This window comes from Phyllobates terribilis, unplaced genomic scaffold, assembly GCF_046119375.1.
Source record: "Phyllobates terribilis strain yellow unplaced genomic scaffold, ASM4611937v1 Scaffold_11__3_contigs__length_659146591, whole genome shotgun sequence".
Classification (NCBI taxonomy): Eukaryota; Metazoa; Chordata; class Amphibia; order Anura; family Dendrobatidae; genus Phyllobates; species Phyllobates terribilis.
The window spans coordinates 93747692-93768578 of record NW_027362771.1 but is presented as its reverse complement, the minus strand read 5'-3'; the positions used below and the strand labels follow the sequence as shown (position 1 = coordinate 93768578).

The window sequence follows — 20887 nt, the reverse complement described above, 5'->3', positions numbered from 1 at the left end:
TATCCACCAGACTTCGGCACAACACAACTGATGGTCCAAACCCAATTTATAAGGCAAGAAATCCCACTTACTAAACTGACAGGGCACACCAGTGAAGTGAAAACCATTTCCGGTGACTACCTCTTGAAGCAAAAGGTGGCTACTTTGAAGAGCCTAGAATATAAGGCATATTTTCAGTTGTTTCACACTTTTTTGTTAAGTATATAATTCCACATGTGTTAATTCATAGTTTTGATGCCTTCAGTGTGAATGTACAATTTTCATAGTCATGAAAATACAGAAAAATCTTTAAATGAGAAGGTGTGTCCAAACTTTAGGTCTGTACTGTACATTAAACATTTTATACTTGTAATGCTTACCAGAGTCTATCTTACCTTATAGTTATTACTTTATGTCCTAAATCTTAAGCTATACTTGTTCCACACTATACATGACAGAATATATCTAAAACCACATGACACTATTCACATTATAATAGATAACGCAATTTGTGTCTTCAGGGGTGGGAACACAATAGTACAGTTCACCACTCTTACACCCCAATAACCAAAAGCACAATCAGGAGCAAGAAATGGGAATGTGAAAGGTGCATGGTATGTAGCAGGGGGCTTAGTTATGCAAAAATCTGACCAACTGCAAAGGTTTATAAAGCATAACACTAGTATAAAAAGAAATGTAATAGTCTAGATAAATACCGGTGTTCTCAATGAGGTGATGATCTTATGGTGAGTTTTTTTATTGTATTGATACACACCGTATAGATTGCAATATTTCTCCTTATCATTATCCTAATGCTTTCCATTCTTACATTGAATAGTCTTTTATTTTGAATTTCATGGTTGGAAAGTCTAAGAGGAAATCTATTTGTACATCGGTTTGCCTTGAATTACACCTCTATTTCTGACTATTAGTATTGCCTGCATTTTATGCCAACTTCACATGATAGGCCTACATGAACTGAGGCTCTACGTCTCTGGCATATAGACAGTAAGGCCTTTTTCTGACTCTGTAATGTTTATTCATAAAAATAATTCTGGTCATCTCAGGATAATCTTTACTTAGGAACATTCATTTACAAATATTGGATGAAAAAGTAAAAGGAAAGAAAATGTATAATTAGGTGGAAATCTAAAGTGTAAGATAGCAAGAAGGTAGAGGTCTTAATGGTTTGTTATACAGTATAATCTATGAATGCAATGAATGCTTTTAATCCCTCCACATCTAATTTTATCCCAGGGTGCTCCACTATTGGGGCCCTCAGAGAAAAATTGTAAATTACAAGCAAACCTGGCAGAAAATAGTTATTCTCTATCAACTAGCCACCATAAATGGCTTAACAAAGATTCATATTTGAAGAACTCTCACATTGAACTAAGAGAAGTGATGATTCCAGGAGACCTTAATGTATCCTATATTGAAGTGTCACAAAAATGGAAACAAAACAAAGATGAGAAGAATATCAGATAAAAATTGGTTCCTGTCACACTAAACAACTAGTGGACAGACATGGAAGAAACTAAAAAGGGGACATGCAATGATAAATATATCAATAAGAATGGCATGTATAAAGTAATGTTCAGATAATCCCTTCAAAAATCATGGTAATTCAAATTTACAAACAGGTATTTGTGATCAATACCTCGCTATAAATAGAGTAAATAACAATTTGTAGTTTTTCTACTAACTAAAACCACAAATTTAGCGTTAGGGCTTTAGGTCTTACATATAGAACATAAATAATACAACAATCTCTTTCTATTAAAAAGTGTTAGTTTATAATATTACAAATAGTTACCACCACAGACCTAGCATTTCAGCTAACAATCATGCATGTGAAACATAAAAAGGGGTAACAAAAAGACCTACAATTTGCTGATATAGTGTTCTTGTTATAATTAACATTGATATATTTATTATTGTGCGTCCCCTTTTTTGTTTCTTCCATGTCTGTCCACTATCTGTTTAGCAGAACAGTATCCAATTTTTATCTAATTACCTTTCTCCATGGGTTTGACACACAGGACTAGAGATGAGTGAACTTGTTCGGAAAACATTCGCCAGTCTCAAAGTCGGCACGAACATTGCAAATTTGGATTCTTGTTCGGACCTCCGAGTATTTTTACTCAAAATTCGGCTAAAGTGTGGTAAATGATCGCGTTTCCACTAATGTTTTTTTCAGGACTTTAGCTAGGATAGTGGTGCTGTATGATGAGCAGGGGAGATGTGTTTGAAAGGGGGGGAGTGTGGGAAGAGGTCAGAGGAACTGCGGACTGTTATTCTTAATTTTTTTTTTCTTAACTTAATGCGTGGAGATTCCGGCAGCCAATCAGGGCGCAGAAACCATCCACAACATCCAGATGCAAGATGCAAGAGGCTGCTCCTGCTGCTACTTGATAGTGAGATAGTTAGCTAGGCGGTTGCTTGTCAGTCAGATAGTTTAGATAGATAGGATCCTGTGTGGCTGTAAAATCGACCTTCCAGCAGATCAATCCTTTTTGCTAATTGTGTGGTGCAGAGACACCAGGCCACATTTCAGCATAGAACTCTGTTGTGCTGCTAATATTGTAATATTGTGCTCTAGACAGGTGTCCACATTTGAAAGTCTAAATTTTTTGTGCTACTAGCGTGGTCCTGAATCACGGCCACATTTGTGCATAGAAATATTTTGTGCTGGAAATATTTTTGGCCAGGCAGGAGTCCACATTTGAAAATTTTAATTCTTTCTGCTGATAGTGTGGTCCTGAAACTAGGCCAAATTTGTGCATAGAAATATTTTGTGCTGGTAAAATTTTTGGCCAGGCAGGAGTCCACATTTGAAAATCTAAATTCTTTCTGCTGATAGCGTAGTTCTGAAACAGAGCCACATTGGTGCATAGAAATATTTTGTGCTGGTAATATTTTTTGCCAAGTCCACATTTGAAAATGTAAATTCTTTCTGCTAATAGCTTGGTCCTGAAATAAGGCCACATTTCAGTATATAAATATTTTGTGCTGGTAATATTTTTGGCCAAGCAGTAGTCCACATTTGAAAATCTAAATTCTTTCAGCTAATAGAGTGGCCCTGAAACATGGCCACATTTCAGTATATAAATATTTTGTGCTGGTAATATTTTTGGCCAAGCAGGAGTCCACATTTGAAAATCTAAATTATTTCTGTTAATAGTGTAGTCCTGAAACAAGGCCACATTTCACTATATAAATATTTTATACTGGTAATATTTTTGGCCAGGCAGGAGTCCACATTTGAAAATGTAAATTCTTTCTGCTAATAGCTTGGTCCTGAAAGAAGGCCACATTTCAGTATATAAATATTTTGTGCTGGTAATATTTTTGGCAAAGCAGGAGTCCACATTTGAAAATCTAAATTCTTTCTGCTGATAGCGTGGTCCTGAAACAAGGTCACATTTGTGCATAGAAATATTTTGTGCTGGTAATATTTTTGGCCGAGTCCACATTCTGCTAATAGTTTGGTCCTGAAACAAGTCCAAATTTCAATATATAAATATTTTGTGCTGGTAAAATTTGTGGGCAGGCAGGAGTCCACATTTGAAGATCTAAATTCTTTCTATTAATAGCGTGGTACTGAAACAAGGCCACATTTCACTAAATAAATATTTTGTGCTGGTAATATTTTTGGCCAGGCAGGAGTCCACATTGGAAAATCTAAATTCTTTCTGTTGATAGTGTGGTCTTGAAACAAGGCCACATTTCACTATATAAATATATTGTGCTGGGAATATTTTTGGCCAGGCAGGAGTTCACATTTTAAAATCCAAATTCTTTCTGCTAACAGCATGGTCCTGAAACAAGGCCACATTTGTGCATAGAAATAGTTTGTGCTGGTAAAATTTATGGCCAGGCAGGAGTCCATATTTGAAAATGTGAATTCTTTCTGCTAATAGCATGTTCCTGAAACAAGGCCACATTTCAGTATATAAATATTTTGTGCTAGTAATATTTTTAGTCAAGCAGGAGTCCACATATGAAAATCTAAATTCTTTCAGCTAATAGTGTGGCCCTTAAACAAGGCCACATTTCAGTAGATAAACATTTTGTGCTGGTAATATTTTTGGCCAGGCAGGAGTCCACATTTGAAAATCTAAATTCTTTCTGCTGATAGCATGGTCCTGAAACAAGGCCCACATTTGTGCATAGAAATAGTTTGTGTTCATATTTTTGCTGCAGCCTGGAGTCCACATTTGAAAATCTAAATTCTTTGTGCTACTAGTGTGTTACAGACACACTATATCAGCAAATAAATACTGATTGGTATTTTAGTGACAGGTGAATGACAGGTCTGTTGTGAAACAGCTGGTTACAAGAGGGGAAGAATACATCCAACATGAGTGGGCAAAAGCAAGGTCGTGGTGGAAGGGGGAATAGGCTTCGTGTTCAAGGAGTACGTGGGGTAGGTGGTAATATTAGTGAAAGCTCTACTTAACAAACATTGTACTATTTCTACTCTGGTGAAATTAATGTCACTTTAGTGGTGTGAGGCAATAACTTTTTGAAATGTGAAGACTCATGCTGCACATAACACATCTGCATCTCTGGCTGCTATGGGCATAAAAGGGGACAAACTTATGGTGTGGCCCCCATGCTCCCCTGACCTCAACCCCATTCAGAACCTCTGGAGCATCATCAATAGGAGTGTCTATGATGGCGCAGTTTACATCTAAGCAACAGCTCTGGGAGGGTATTCTGTCCTCATGCAAAACAATTAAAGCAGAAACCATCCAGAACCTGACAAATTCAATGGACGAGAGAGTTCAGAAGCTCCTTTCGAACAAGGGGTCCTATGTGCAAATGTAACATCACCTAGAATAAAGTTTTGAGTTGAAAACTGTTTGATTTCAGTTTGTAATAACCTGCTAATGCTTATAATTACAAAAATTACCATTTTTTTGTTGTTTATTAAAATGAAAAGGTTGAAAACTCTGCTGTGCATAATAATTTGGAACATGCATTTTGAGTGCAGTTTGAGTTTTTTATTTTTTTAAAAATATACTGTTATCATAGGCAGTTTGTACAAAAACCTTTCAATTGTACTCTAATAGTTATTTGACTGGAAAATTACAATGACTGCAATTCATATAGGTAATTTGGGAAAATCTGAGAAAATATTATTTGCATAATAATTTGGAACACAGTGTATGTGAACCCATTGTACTGTAAGGAGCACTATGTGGGGCGCATTATACTGTATAGTGCACTATGTGGGGCCATTATACGGTATGGAGCACTATGTGAAGTCGTTATACTGCATGTAGCACTATGTGAGGCCATTATACAGCATGGAACACTATGTGGGGCGCTTTATACTGTATGGAGCACTACGTGAGGCCCTTATACTGTATGGAGCACTACGTGAGGCCCTTATACTGTATGGAGCACTATATGGAGCAATTATATGCCATGGAGCAGTATGTGGGGCTATCATACTGTATGGAGCACTATGTAGGGCCATTATACCGTATTGAGCACTATATGGGGCCCTTTATACTGTATGGAGCACTATGTGGGGTGAATTATACTGTATAGAGCACTATGTGGGGCCATTATATTGTATGAAGCATTATGTGGGGCCATTATACTGTATGGAAGGCAATGCAGGGCCCCGTTATACTGTATGGAGCATAATGTGGGGCCCATTATACTGTATGGAGCACTTTTTGTTGCCATTATACTGTATGGAGGGCTGTGTGGGGATTACAGTTGGAGAATCATACTGTGATGGGGTCACCATTCTTTGTCTGGGGGATTGAGGGAGTACAGTATGGTCATAATACCGTGCATGTGGAGGGTTCTGTGGAGGAATTCACTGCGAGGGGTATCATACTGTGTTTGGAGGCACTTTTGTTTGCATCATACTTTATTATCTGTATTATTCAAGGTTTTTTATCTTTTGTTATTACATATTTAAATTAGGCCATTGGGCTATATGCTTTTTACTGCTCTTACATAACATATTATTCCAATATTTTATTCTAAGATCTATTAATTAAAATGTACTTTGTTAGTGGGACAACCCCTTTAAGTTTGTTTCCATTTGAAAAAGTTAATCGTTATATTGGATAATAAGAAAAAACTTCCTCAATTATAGACATTTTTTTAAGAAATATCAAAGTTGGCCTGAGACTTTGTCCAAGCTTTTAATTTTGGCCCTCTGTGTATTTGAGTTTGACATCCCTGCCCTAAGTCAATATTGACTAATGCTGACAACTACAGGTACACTGTTGGGAGCTGCAGATCATGTGCCATCTGGGACTGCCAGTAGTTTAAAGGTTGTAAATAAGGAAATTAAAGAAACTATATCTAATTTTTCATTGTTAGGAATGTAACTAATATCAAGCCACTTTACCATATTTTAACTGAGTAGTTTAAGGTTGTCTTGTTGACCTGAAAAATCCAGACTTAATAGTATAGTTATTATTAATAGAAATATCTTCCCTGATAAAAAAAACACACCATCATTTTTCTTGCAACGGCCTCACAGCATACAATGGGGAAAATAAGTACGGTATTTGATACACTGTCGGTTTTGCACGTTTTCCCACCTACAAGGAATGGAGAGGTCTGTAATCTGCATCACTGTAGTCCGCATCACTAGACGGGGTGTGGCCTCATTCCATACAAGTGTATGGAGTGAGGCCGAGCCTCCGGTTGCAGGTCTGAAACCGGCGAATCCCTACAGTGCACAGTGTGTGCACTGGAGGGATTCATCAGTATGCAGTCACACAGAGTGACTGCAAACTTATTGGTTTTAAAAGGATACCCCCTTTAATTTGCATTTTACTGCATGAAATAAGTATTTGATACAATAGAAAAACTGAACTTAATATTTGGTACAGAAACCTTTGTTTGCAATTACAGAGGTCAGACACCTCTGTTCTGGCCCACTCCTCCATACATATCTTCTCTAGATCTTTCAATTTTCTGAACTGTCGCTGGGCAACATTGAGCTTCAGCTCCAGAGATTTTCTATTGGGTTCAGGTCTGGAGACTGGCTTAGCCATTCCAAGGCCTTAAAATGCTTCTTACGGAGCCACTCCTTAGTTGCACTGGCTGTGTATTTTGGATTTTTGTCATGCTGGAAGACCCAGCCACGATCCATCTCCAATGCTCTCACTGAGGGAAGGAGGTTGTTGGCCAGAATCTTGCAATACATGACCCCATCCACCTTCCCTTCAATACGGAGCAGTCATCCTGTCCCCTTTGCATAAAAGCACCCCTAAAAGTATGATATTTTCCCCACCATGCTTCACAGTTGGAACAGTGTTCTTTGGGTTGTACTCATCCTTCTTCTTCCTCCAATCACGGTGAGTGGAGCTGATACTAATACATTCTATTTTGGTCTTATCTGACCACATTTCCTTCTCCCAAGCCTCTTCGGCAACATCCATATGGTCAATGGCGCACTTCAAACGGGCCTGGAAATGTGCTGGCATGAACACGAAGATCTTGCGTGCCCTGCAGGATTTTAGTCTATGACAACATAGAGTTTTACTAACGGTAATGTTTGAGATTGTGTACCAGCTCTCTTCAGGTCACTGACCAGGTCTTCCCGTATAGTTCTGGGCTGATTTCTGCCCTTTCTCAAAATCATCCTTACCCCACTTGGCGAGATATTGCATGGAGCCTCAGACCGAGGAAGATTGACAGTCATCTTGTGTTTCTGCCAACAGTTATTGCCAACAGTTGCTGCCTTCTCACCAAGCTGCTTGCCTTTTGTCCTGTAGCCCATCCCAGCCTTGTGCAGGTCTACAATTTTGTTCCTGGTGTCCTTAGACAGCTCTTTGGTCTTGGCCATCATGGAGAGGTTGGAGTGTGAATGATTGAGTGTGTGGACAGGTGTCTTTTATACAGGTAAAGAGTTCAAACAGGTGCAATTAATACAGGTAATGAGTGCAGACTAGGATGGCTTCTTAAAGAAAAACTAACAGGTTTGTGAGAGCCAGAATTCTTGCTGGTTGGTAGGTGATCAAATACTACAAAATAATACAATGTGATTTTCTGTTTAGATTCTGTCTCTCACAGTTGGAGTGTACCTACGATAAAAATTACAGACCTCTCCATCTTTCTAAGTGGGAAAACCGTCAATGTATCAAATACTTATTTTCCCTACTGTATGTTCTAAATATTTGGGACACCACTCACTATCGTTCAGCAATCCAACAAATAGGAGTGGCTAGGTAAATAGGTGGTGGTGAGGTAAATAGGTGGTGGTGTATGTGTGTGACTACCACTGAAGCCCTTGTATGGTATGGAGAAGACCAGAAAGCAAACTTGACTATTTTTGCAACCTGTATAGACTTTAGTGTGTGAGGAGAACGCTCATCTCCCTACATCTCTTCTTATATAAGCAAAAAATCTAAAGAAATATGCGGAACTGTGCTACTATGTATTGAAGAAATTAATGTAGATAGACACATGAGACTATGAAAAATATTCAGAAAACAATGGCCACTGAGTGAAAAGGTGGTTGGCTCCCACATGTGTGAATAAAGACTGGCGGTATCGCCCTGTGATTCTTTACATAGTCCAAAAGTCAAAGAAACCCAATATATCATTGATAGTACGACATGGAAAACAAAGAAGGACTATGCCTTTAAAAAGTGTTAGATGATAATCTCTTTTTTAGCACACAGGAAATTCTGTCACAGACCGGGGTGCTTTAGCAAAACACACTCACGCAAAGTTTTCTTTTCTTAAAGTGGACTGTAATACTATCAGTGATACATTGGGATTCTTGGACTTTTGAACTATATTAAGGCTGCGTGCCCACTATGCGTTTTTTAAGCATTTCCACAGTGGCAATTCCGATGCGAAAACGCTTAAAAAATGCTTGGTAGAAGATGTGCAATGTTCCCCAATGATAATCCGCATGTGCTTTGCACATGCTGCGGAAATTTCCGCTGCGGATTATCATTGCGGAAAAATCCGCAGCACTACCATTATTTTTGTGTAATCGCGACATTTTCGCCGCCATTGACTTGCATTGAATCACTTAATATCCGCATGACTACAAGTGCACATGCGGATATTAAGCGATTCACTGTGCGGATGGTACCCAGGTCTGGAGAAGAGGAGACTAATCCAGACCCGGGTACCATAGTACCTGTAAAAAATAGAATTTGAAATAAAAAAAAAATTATACTCACCTTCTGATAGCCCCAGGTCTCCAGTACGGTGCGTCCTGGCTCCCCGGTGGCTCGCGATGGTGTAAAAGGACCTTCCATGGCGTCATTTAGTCATGTGACAGGTCACGCGACCGCTGACGTCGGCGGTCGAGTGACCTGTCACATGACTAAATGACGTCATGGAATGTCCTTATAAACCACCGCGAGCTGCCGAAGACACCGGAGAAGGAGACCGGGTGCCATCGGAAGGTGAGTATAATGTTTTTTTTTTATTTTTTACCATTTTTACTCTTTTTTTTAACTTAACTTGGTCACACTATATAAATCCATGCCGGTTGCATGGATTTATATAGTGTGACCAAGTTGTCAAGCACTTTTCCAAGTGATGCTAAAATCGCTTGGAAAAGCGCTTGACAACCCGCATGCGAAATCGCATGTGCAAAACGCTTGACAAAAGCTTGTCCCTGGCTGAAAAAACGCATGTACAATCCACATGCGTTTTTTCTGCCACGGAGATGCAGAAATGCTCAGGAAAAATCCGGAGCATTTCTGCATCGTGGACACTAAGAATCACCGGGCAATATTGCCAGTCTTTATTCACACAGGAAAGAACCAGGTAGGAACCAACCATCTTGTCACTCAGTGGCAATTGATTTCTGAACGTTTTCCACATTCTCATGTATCTATCTCCATTAGTATCTTTAATACACAATAGCACAGTTCACAAATTTCCTTTTTTTGTATATAATTTATGTGCATGTTATGCAGGTAGTGTGCCGACTACTGCAACTGTGTGCATCAGGGTGGAAGTGCTGGTGTAGCTATATATATTTCTTCTTATAGGAGGCTGCCCTTGAAAGTTTTGGCTTTTCTGAATGGGTTCAAGGTACAACCCCCCCCCCCCAATTCTCCAAATAACTAGGAGTTCCATAAGTAAACATAAATGCAGAACTTCATATGAGTGAACCTTTGTAAATGGCATCTGATTTAAGCTTCATTAAAAGAAACTTGGATATTTCATGATGTACTTATAGCTAAATATTAATGCAGGGAACATGGCATCAGTAAACTCAAACTGACAATATTTTATTGGATTTTTAGAAATAAAATTATTTTCCAAGATGCTTTAGTTTTTTAATTGTTCAAAATGATTAAAATTGAGAAGGAAGACAATTGTGCTTTCGAGCAGCCGTTTATTTACAGGCATTGTGCCCTGCTTTACTTTCTACTGTTTCTGGGATACATTGTTTAATTTAAAGCTGCATTTTCTATGAGACACTCAGAAGCCTTCAATCTGTATAAGGGCTCATTCAGATGTTTGATTATTCTGATCATTCTCTGATCAGAGTTTGATCAGAATGAGGTACGAGTATCATCCGATAGGTACGAGTGCTATCTGTGAAAATCACGGATAGCACTCGCATAAAAAAAACGGATGTCTGAATGAGCCCTTACAGTTTTGCTTGTAAGGCCACGGCCCCACTATCAGTATTTGGTCAGTATTTTTTCTCAGGAGTGGGAGCCAAAACCAGGAGTGGGTGATAAATGCAGAATTGGTGCACTTGTTTCTATTATACCTTTTCTCTGATTGTTCCTCACTGGTTTTAGCTCCCACCCCTGAGAAAAAATACTGACCAAATACTGACCAAATACTAATAGTGGAGCCATGGCCTTAGAGAGAGGATGGTGGCTTATGCAGTGTGTCCTAGATACTTGGCTCATCTTGTCTCTAATAACTCCAATTACTTATACTGTGTGCCTATGATTATACTTGAAATATTACTCATGTAATCAAAGTGTTGTTCACTTTGTAATTTTAAGATTGTATCACTGTACAACAATGACACATAAATGCCAAACAAGGCACTAGTGAATACTAGCTGTATCCAGTAAATGCTCAATTGCTACTACTATTACTAAAAATGCAGAATTGCTGCATATGACCATAATAATATGCTGGTTTTCACAGAAGCACCATCATGGCAGACCCAAGGCTACCAATGTATATCATTGGCACTCCGCAATCACGCCAGGGAATGGATGCCCAGGCAGAGGAACAGGATTTAAATGCTACTCTCAGAAATTTACAGTGCAATTTAAAAAGTTAAAGGGAACCTGTCACCAGGAAAAATGCTATTAACCTGCAGATATAGGGTTAATCCTCAGGTTAATAGCGTTACTAACCTTCCTAGTGCCTGCACTTAGCCGAACGCTGCAGGGAGAAAATTAACTTTATTTCCCACGCGGCGTTCCTGTTTCAGTCACAGGGACAGTGCTGGCGCAAATTCAGTCATCACTCTGAGTATACAGAATGGCACCTGTAACTGCACCCCTGGCCTTGACTGACACGGGCTCTACATTGGGGTCAATTGTCAATCAGGGCTGGACTGAACCAGCGCCGGTGCCATCCCCGTGACTGAAAAAGGAATGCTGCTGGGGAAATAGAGTTAATTTTCGGCTAAGTGCGGGCGCCGGGCAGGTTACTAACGCTATTAACCTGCATATTAACCCCATTTTTCCTTGTGAAAGGTTCTCTTTAAAAGCATTTATTTGAGCTTGCTCCAGTCGCTGCAGCTAGAGGCAGATGCTGGCTGTGTAACACTGCTGCAATATGTCTTGCGTGAAGTGATTTCAGCTACCGATTTCCCTCCATACACCGGCACCCATAATAGTACTGTTAGAACCTTGCTGTTAGGTTTTTTTTCCTTTGCTGGTCACATGACCTTGTTGGCCTATTTAATCCTGCTCCGCCCTTCTGGCTTTGCTGGACTTCATTGTATATCTACTTTCTAGCTAGCCTGTGCTCTGTATCTAGCTCTGTTAGTTTGCTTGGTCTACGGACCTCTATGTTCTATCTATTTTGTTTGTTCGTCTGTCTGCTACTATTTCTGTTAGGAGGTGTCCCATATTCCTCCCAGTCCTTAGTACTTGTAGGGATTCCCTCCTCACATCTATAGGTCTCTGTACAGACTAGATTAGGACTTTAGCAGGTCTGATCACAGGATCAGGTTCCCTGTTACATCGTAGGGATTCAGCTGAGTCTTATAGTAGGGACAGATCTCCTCTCTTTCCTTAGCTTTGGTAGCAGAACATAACAAGTACGTTATGGTCAGGAATGGGTTAACTAGAGATAACCACTAACATTGGTAAAAATGTTTTCCATGTGAAAGGTGTCCAATAAGCTCTAAGGTTTCATGTACATATGTGTATAAGATTGGGCTCATACATTGCAGAACTGCGCCATGCGGCAAAACTACACGTACAGTTTTACAAGTGAAACAAATTTTGTAATATGTTTCTCTATTGCGCGGCATACAATCACAACATGTAACTACAGCCATGAAAATATTTTCTATATCAAGCTGCAGAAAGTGAAAATGTATCTATGTAAATACACCAGACTGTGGTATGGGTCTGTAAAATTAATTATAGTGACTTTGTGTGCTGAAGTACGGTAGCACACAATTGTGAGATTGTGTAGTTACCTCAGTTTGCAGCTACACAATCTCCGCCATGTGTTTCATCCTTAATGTTAATATAAAATTTAAAGTGACTTCTTAGTGACAGCTAGATGGAATACATTAAATTACATAAATAAAAAATTTAAATAATGTACATTTTTTGTAAAAACTTATTGATGTAAAAATATCTGGGCTGGCCATATATTACGAGAAAGCAGCTGCAGGAGCAGGGAGCCAGCTGCCTGATACAGCCAGACTCCTCCTAGAGAAGGCAGAGATGGTTTATGACCATCTTTGCCTTCCTGATTGCTAAATACACAGCACTGAAACACCACTGTGTATATAGTATAGGAAGCACTAACAGCGGTTCCTACTCCAGACCCAGTGGTGATGTGATCACTGGGTGCTGAGACCTTATAGATTAAGATCCACCCTGCAATTCATCCAGGAGGCTGAATTTACCCTGTAACTTTAGGGGTTGAAATGCCCCCCAATGGTGTTTTGTGACCTTATGGGAGGTACAATGTGTGAAATAGATGAATAAATAAAAAAAGCAGAAAGAAATACGGTAAATAAAAAACACATGTTCAACAAATATAAAATAAATTATAAATAAAAAATAAGCCACTGCCAATTTGAATCGCCATTGCTAGTTCCTTCCCCCATTGAAAAAATAAAATATGTGTCTGCTATATAAAAATAGTTGTTACAATTAGGAGAACAAAATTCACCTTTAAATGTATTTTAGTGGTCCTTTGTGGTCATAAAAAATATATAAAAATGTTAAAAACAAACAAACTTTCATTTTTTTTGCCACCAAAAATTTGCTCAATATTGGAAAAAAAAGAATATGAAAAGGAAATAAAACTTTGTCCCAACACATCAGGAAAAAAATGAAAAAAGTATTTGAATATCCAAACAAGAACACATTTTAGAGCTCTTAAAACCGCATTTCCTAAAATATTTGAAAATGAGCCTGGTCAGGAATGGGACAAAATGACCCGGTCTTGAAACTGGTTATGATATATCAATATGTTAATCCCAGACAACCCCTTTATAGACATAATGATGAGAAAATGATCTCTGCAAATGCGTAGTACATTCTCAGAAATTGTACATTACCAGTGTGCTATTCATCTTATCTGGAGAGCCATATTCGGGAGTGGTGGTCATTTTGCAGAAGATAAGAAAAATGTGTGCGATGTCTTATTTTATAGAAGAAACTGTTTAGTAAACATTATGTCATGAAATGTATCCACCAACAATGACATTGAGGTCTTGAGGTTGAAAAACAACCGTAGCATGTATAATTTCTACAGGAATATTCCTCAAAGTTATTAGATTACATGTAGATGTGAGATCCATCTCTTGGAATGTAGACTGACACCATTATTTATAGTTTATACTAACAAAGAAAAGAAAATACTACCAGTGTTTTCAATACTCAATAGTAGCTACTTTCAGGCACTGACCTCTTCTTCACGTTTGCATTGCATCTGCAGTGGACATAACCTTATGTTTTCTACAGCAAATATATATCAGGTGGAGACAACCAAACTTTCCTTATCACTGGGATGTACAACCGCATTTATAGATTGTACTATCATAAGGGGCCACAGTATCATATTCATACAATTTATACAACATCAGAAGAACATAACTAATGCACAATTGAGTGAATTCTAGGGATTGTCTGGGTTCATACTGTATACCTTTCTGAGTTAGATAGAGAAGGGTCCTCTGTTCAGGATTCTCATCTCTTGGCCAAAAAGGGAAATTGTAATAAAGAGAGTCTCATGAAATGAAAAACCTGTCCTACATTAGACAAACAAATCTATTGATTTGATTGGGCACTGTGTAATGTATAAAGAGTGCATGTTATTAGATTCATGCTGTCTGAACCACGGGCAGTGTGAATTAATACTGGCTGCGCTATTGCAGCCATGTACACAATGTTTTATTCTGAAATACTGCATTTCAGAGAAAACATACTCTGATCAGTTGGTCAGGGACTATGAGTCTCAGATGAGTAGTCTGAGTCAGGTCCCGGCCCCCGCTCGCCCAGACTGTCAGATTTATTACTATACAAGCACACATAGGGATAGACATGTCAGTCTAGGGGAGCGGAGAATCTTCCTTGCATTTGTCTCCGAGACGCATAGTCACCGGGCGGTTTTTATGAGTATGTTTTCTCTGAAACATCACAAAATAATACATAAAATAACGCTGCCAATGTCTGTTCATGCTACTTGTGGTTCAAGCAGCACAAATCTAATGTCGGGAGACACACAGAGAGACACATTGAGCTGTATAAATTGTTTTGACAGAGGTGGACACTCGGCAGCTTGTAAAGATAGACATTGCAAGTTTAGTAGACTTATTAAAGCTTGTTTCTCTGACAGAGTGGACCAATAAGTGGGACAGTGATCATAACCATTATAGGGACTTCTTCCAGTTTGGTTTTGCCAAAGCAACTACAGGTTCTACAACCTATCCTACCATGCTGCTTTCAGTTTTGGGGAGCTACTCACTACCGCAGCCTATTAAGCTGAATATGGTTACCGCCAAATTGTTCCAGACAATACAAGATGTGCCATGCTGATAGACTTCTACCCAAAAAGACTGAACGCTTTCATAAATTCAAAGGCTACTTCAACTAAGTATTAGTATAAGGGTGTGCATATTTTTGGAACCACATCATTTTAGTTCTTTATTTTTCTTTTTCCACCCAAAAATATTTCAGTTTATCTTTCAACTGAGTTGTACAGATTATAGGTGACATTGAAGGTGGAAAAAATTCTGGAATTATTCTTCTCAATGATTTTTTTTTTAAAATGACAAAAAAACTGGCATTTCATCAGGGGCATGTAGACTTTTATATATCCACTGTATAGTACAGATGTACAAAATCACCAATCGCTTGTAAATAGAGTATAAATGAGTCAGCAGTATTGACCCTTAGAGATTTTAGCCCTGATTCATCAAGAACAGGGAGTTTCTCGCCGGTCTTGATGAGGGGGCGTGGTGGAGTCAGATGCTCCTGATTCACAGAGAGACGTGTGCTTCTTCATGAATTAGAAGTGTATGATGAGTGACATGTGCCTTCTTGTGCAATGCCAGACATCTGGAGTAAGTGACTGGAGTAAGATGTCTGGCATATGGAACACCATCGCTTGACATGTATTAGACAAGCTGTGGCGTCAAGCAACCGCAGCATCCCCAGCTCTACACATTTTGGCGGAGCTGCAGAAAATTAGCAAAAGTTGAAAATTTTGCAAAACTCCGAGTTGCGCAAAAATGTTTCAACTTTTCAAAGGAATTTACACCAGAATTCTGTCAAAATTGCTTTCATAAAACGGGGTCTTAGTGCACTGAACCATACAAAGTCTGTGCCAACAACAGGACATACTGTACAGACAAACATGCCGGCACTATTAACTATTAAATTATAGTTTAATTTTTAAGTTAATAGTGTTTACTCATAGCTAAGGAACAAAATTATTTTTTTCAAAACTTCTTTGCATAAAATATTCATGTGTGCGCCAGTAATAACAATTTAGCAATAATAATGCAAATATCATTATAAATGCAAATACCATTATAATGATGCAAAAAAATTATTAAACATACCATAACTGTAAAAAATCCCGACACAATAAGCCAACATAATATTGTTACACTTAATAAGGTTTATAACACATCATTCACAAAACACTAGTTTAGACACATTTGGTCTGTAGCACTACAAGAAAGTACAACTATTCCTGAAAAAAATAAGACCCAATAAGAAAAGAAAGGATATGACCAGAATAATGCAGAGGAAAAAACAATATTTTGGTCCCTTAGGCCAAAACTGTCCTAGTCCTCAACTGGTTTTAACCGAAGTAAAGTTAAAACATTTCAGTCACAAATCACTCAATAACACTAATTTAACCATATTGGTCAAATAAGAGTCATTGTATGAGGTTGGCTAGTAAATGGCTGGAAGTAATGTGTATGTCAGTAAAAGTTTGGGTTCTGGCAATACATTACATTGAAAAATCAAAAATATGTACATTAATTTCTGCAATGTGCAGTAAATGTAGCTGCGGTCATAACAGTTGACTCATATTTGCCGTAGGACAACTGAGGTATTGCAGGATAGGACAGTGTAAAACATTTCCATGGATACTTGTGTGTCCCTATCTGGTGCCCCAGTGCTAAAATTTGTATTTTATTCATATGCAAAAGAGGCTAGCAAATGTGAGGGCATATCAGTGCACTTGCAGTCCTTTGCTCCTCTTTGCTTCGCCCTGCAGTCGCCGCCCTCCACTACTTGATTAGCAGCATAGACAGAGGCAGAAACAGCAGAGGGCGGCACCAGTGGGCGAATCTAAAAAGAGACGAGGACCGCAAGTGCACTGATACACCTACAAGTGCACTTCAAGCCTAATTTGCATAGGAATAAAATATTAATTTTTGCACAATGAGGCACGAGATTGTGGCACAATAGGTATTAATGGATATGTTTTACACTGCTCTATAATGTACTGCTAGCCTATGGCAAATATTACTGACATATTCTTTTTAATTGTGAAGTTTGTTATATACCCTGGAATAACCTTTGATACTGGTTTAATAAGATGTTGATCTGTACAGCCCTGAGCATGTTTTTTGAATCATGCAAGGGTAACGTCTAAATAGATCTCAACCTCGGGGAGCCCTTCTCAAATATCACAGGTTGTTATTCGAGAAGCATGTCCTGGCAAAAATGGGAAACTAGATCAAACCCCTAAATTTATTCAGACCCCAGGCCATCAAAACAATTTTTAGGCTTCAAAGTTAATCAGACTAGATCCCTATGCTAACACAAGATCCCCGGACAGTCTCCTGTTTTATAATCAGAGCCACTACATATATTCAGAGTCGTCAACCTCCTATATTCATTTCAGACTCCAAGTCAAACCCCTAACTTCATTCAGATCACAAATCATGCAAAAAAATATTCAGTCCCCAGACCAAACTACACTCCTCAACAATGGAATTGCAACATCAAGAAGAAGTAGCTTTGATGATTTGCATACTCAAGTGCCTTCAGCTTGGCATGCAAAACATTTCTCAGACAAACATTAATAACTTCATTGATAGCATGCCAAGGCGTGATGTCACACTTGATGCTGAATAAATTGAAATGTTTTGAAAATGTAGTTTCCATTTTTCCATCATTTACATATCATTAATATGTATATCGATCCTGTGATTTCCATAATATCATGACTTTTCCTTCTTGGTGTTGCTTTTTCAAGGTTGAGGAGTGTATTTATCAGCCCTCTTTGCTTCTGGCTCTAGCTCAAATCCAGGAGCCACTGCACTGGGTCCTGACACTGTCCAGCCTTAGGTCCTTGAGAAGGTTGTTGAGACCACTCCTGTAGTCTATACCCTGATACTAGACGTTTAAGACCCAGTGCAACAGTATACAGACTGCTCTCTAATGGATTAATCTGAATAATAATTGCTACATTTTTAGTTTTTTTTTTAAAGAAACTACAAAATAACTGTTTACCTAGTAGCCCTAATGAAACTTCTCTGGTTCCTGTAAAGCTAGAGCTGTCAATCAAGGAAGACGAGGGTGGTAATATATGGAAAACAAGTACTCCCAAATAACAGATAGTTTTGACAAATGAGGTTGTCCAATCATGACATAATCCATTACAAATAAAACTATAATTAAAGGACTGTGCTATCTGAATACAATTAATCAGAGCTGCTTTATTTTATAATTCCCTCTTTTCCCATCCTCTACTAGTGGGATAAAACATATGACATACTATTGGCCATGTCTAACCTTCAGACGCCATGAACCACACTTAATATTTCATAAGGGATCAGATGTATCCCCACTGTGAATCCAGAGCATCAATGTCTATCTGATCAAAGTGCTACTAGTGGATTATGGTGACATTCTGCTTTGGGGGTTATATAACTATAAAATAAATTACACTGGAACCTCTCCAACTGGAGTCCTGATGAAGTTTCAGATTAAGAAGTAGTGGACTAGTGTTCCAGGTAAAATATATTCTACTTGCATAGTGCCTCCAACATTCTCTTATTAAATATTTCCTTATACACATTAAAGGGAACTTATTATTTGATTCATGCTGCCAAAACCACGGGTAGAATGAATAAGACCTTGGCTGCACAATTGCAGCCAGGTATCCCAGAGCGTTTCAGAGAAAACATAATTTGAAGATCTGATAGGAAATTGTAAGCAACGAGAAGACTTTCCAGCTCTGCTCCCAGACGACTTCTCCCCACACTGCTCTATGTCATTGACAGGTCTTTTTCTTGTGTGTTTGGGCAGAATGAATCGAGTGACAGGTTCCCTTTAATAGTAATGATATAACTGAATGTGCTTTACATTCCATCCACTGTTCACTAGTATTGTCTTACTGGTAATAATCAACAGGCATATGTGGATAAATGCCATATTTTCAAGGTATCTAAGCATCAGAGGTATGGTCTATTGTTCTTCTGTTCAGGTAGTATGTGTCACACCAGGTGTCAGAGGTAAAAGGGAAAGGGAGCTTAGACACTAGGGAAAGGGGGAAGTGGAGACCTCCTAGTCTGGTCCAACATCACCCTGTCTCCCCTAACGTCCCTATATTGCCTCCTCAGCAATCGCCGCACGCATGCCTTGCCCTACTCTCCCTGGCGTATGGCTACGGCTAGGGATGGAAGGAGATGAGCACTAGTCAACCTCCACTAAACTCTATAGACAATGAGGGTGGACAAAGCAGGGGAAATGGCTTAGCTTTAGACGAACTCCAAATGCACACACGGCCTCAAGCTCCAGAGAGGACGAAGTACTGCTCCTGCTAAGCTTCACAAGTAGAAATGGATATAGCCGACGACTTCCTCTCAGACCCACCAGGTATATATACACCCAGGCAGAGAGCTAATTAGCAAGAGAGAGGTAGCCGCTCGGTCGTAAAGACAGCCTTTTATCTAAGAGGCTGTCTGCAATGCCAAACGTAGAGATCTCCTGCAACCCACTGCAGGGCGACTGTCTGTCACCTATGACACACCAGTGACAGTATGAGTGCATTTAACACCTGCTTCAATATAATGCATTCCCACTACTGGCTGCTGGATTTTTTTTTTTTTAAAGTGGACCTGTTACCAGATTTCACAATACAAACTACATACATTATGAAAGCGATCTCTTGGGCCTGAAGAGGCCAATGTACTTACTTTGAAAACCATGTCAGAATGGCCATATAATCCTGAAAGTCCAGCTATAGATTTAATTAGCTCATGAGTCCAAGTGTATTCAGCCTGTGCTTAGCCCGCCTGGGTGACAGTTGCACCTTGTACTGAGCAGTGTGAGATCTCAGCAGCAGGAAGGAGGGGGACAGTTAGGAGCTGTCAGTCAGGTTGGGTGTATGAAGATTTTCAACCCCCAAAGAGTAATATATAGCCAATTTTAACCCCTACAGGATGTCTTATGTCGGGTGCGGGTGTATAGAGCGGACTCAGGAGCAGATGCCAGCTGTGTTATGCAGCCAGCACTGACCTCCTATTTTACCCACTTAAATGTCACCTATCATCTCTGAAATGGCAATAAAGGCTTACGATCCAGCCTGGGCATCCGCTTGGCTGCACATTGGTCTTTTTGCAATGTGATCACAGTGTGCTGATGGAAGCTCCCATTGCTGCCATATTGATGAAGCTTTAGGAGGCTGTCATTTTCCCTATGAACAGTAACATTATTGTATTGCAATATATAGAGCAAACCATCAATACAACGCTGCAGTATATAGAACATACAATTAAACAGTTCCCATGAATGTTTTTATATATGGACCGATGGTCCGTTTAAAAAAAAACAACAACATACTCTACCCTGATCCATTTTTTGGATCAGACTCACCCGCCAAAAAAGTTAACAAAAATGGATGCCAAACATATACCATCCATATGACTTCCAATTTTCATGGATCCACTTCATTTATTAAAGAAGCACTTTTAAGCCTATTTTGAATTCTTCCACATAATTTTTGGAATTTATATACAGTAGATAGAGAAACTTTCTAAACTTTATAAACAGAGAGAATTTTCTCTATACTTTGATGTCAGAAATGTGACACCACATCATGGTATGTATGCATAAGGCAATGCCTTAACGAACATATGTCAAACTCTGGCCCGTGAGTATATTTGGCCCTCGATGCTGGGCGGGTCCCCAGAGTATATTTGACACACTTTCACCAAGCATCGCAATTTCGACAATATCGGCATCCTGGATAC

General features: G+C 39.0%; 1 protein-coding gene across 5 annotated transcripts in view; it reads right to left on the bottom strand.

The window, feature by feature from the left end:
* The window catches only part of SLC26A2 (solute carrier family 26 member 2), a 116988-nt gene that overhangs the window by 42072 nt on the left and 54029 nt on the right, over window positions 1–20887 (bottom strand). Inside the window, exon 1 of one of the 5 annotated variants that reach the window (XM_073651349.1) lies at window positions 1997–2020. The exons of the other annotated variants lie outside the window; for them this stretch is intronic. The gene's annotated coding sequence lies outside the window, so the exon portion shown is untranslated. Of the gene's footprint in view, window positions 1–1996; window positions 2021–20887 lie in introns of those variants that run through there. 5 annotated transcript variants of the gene reach the window in all.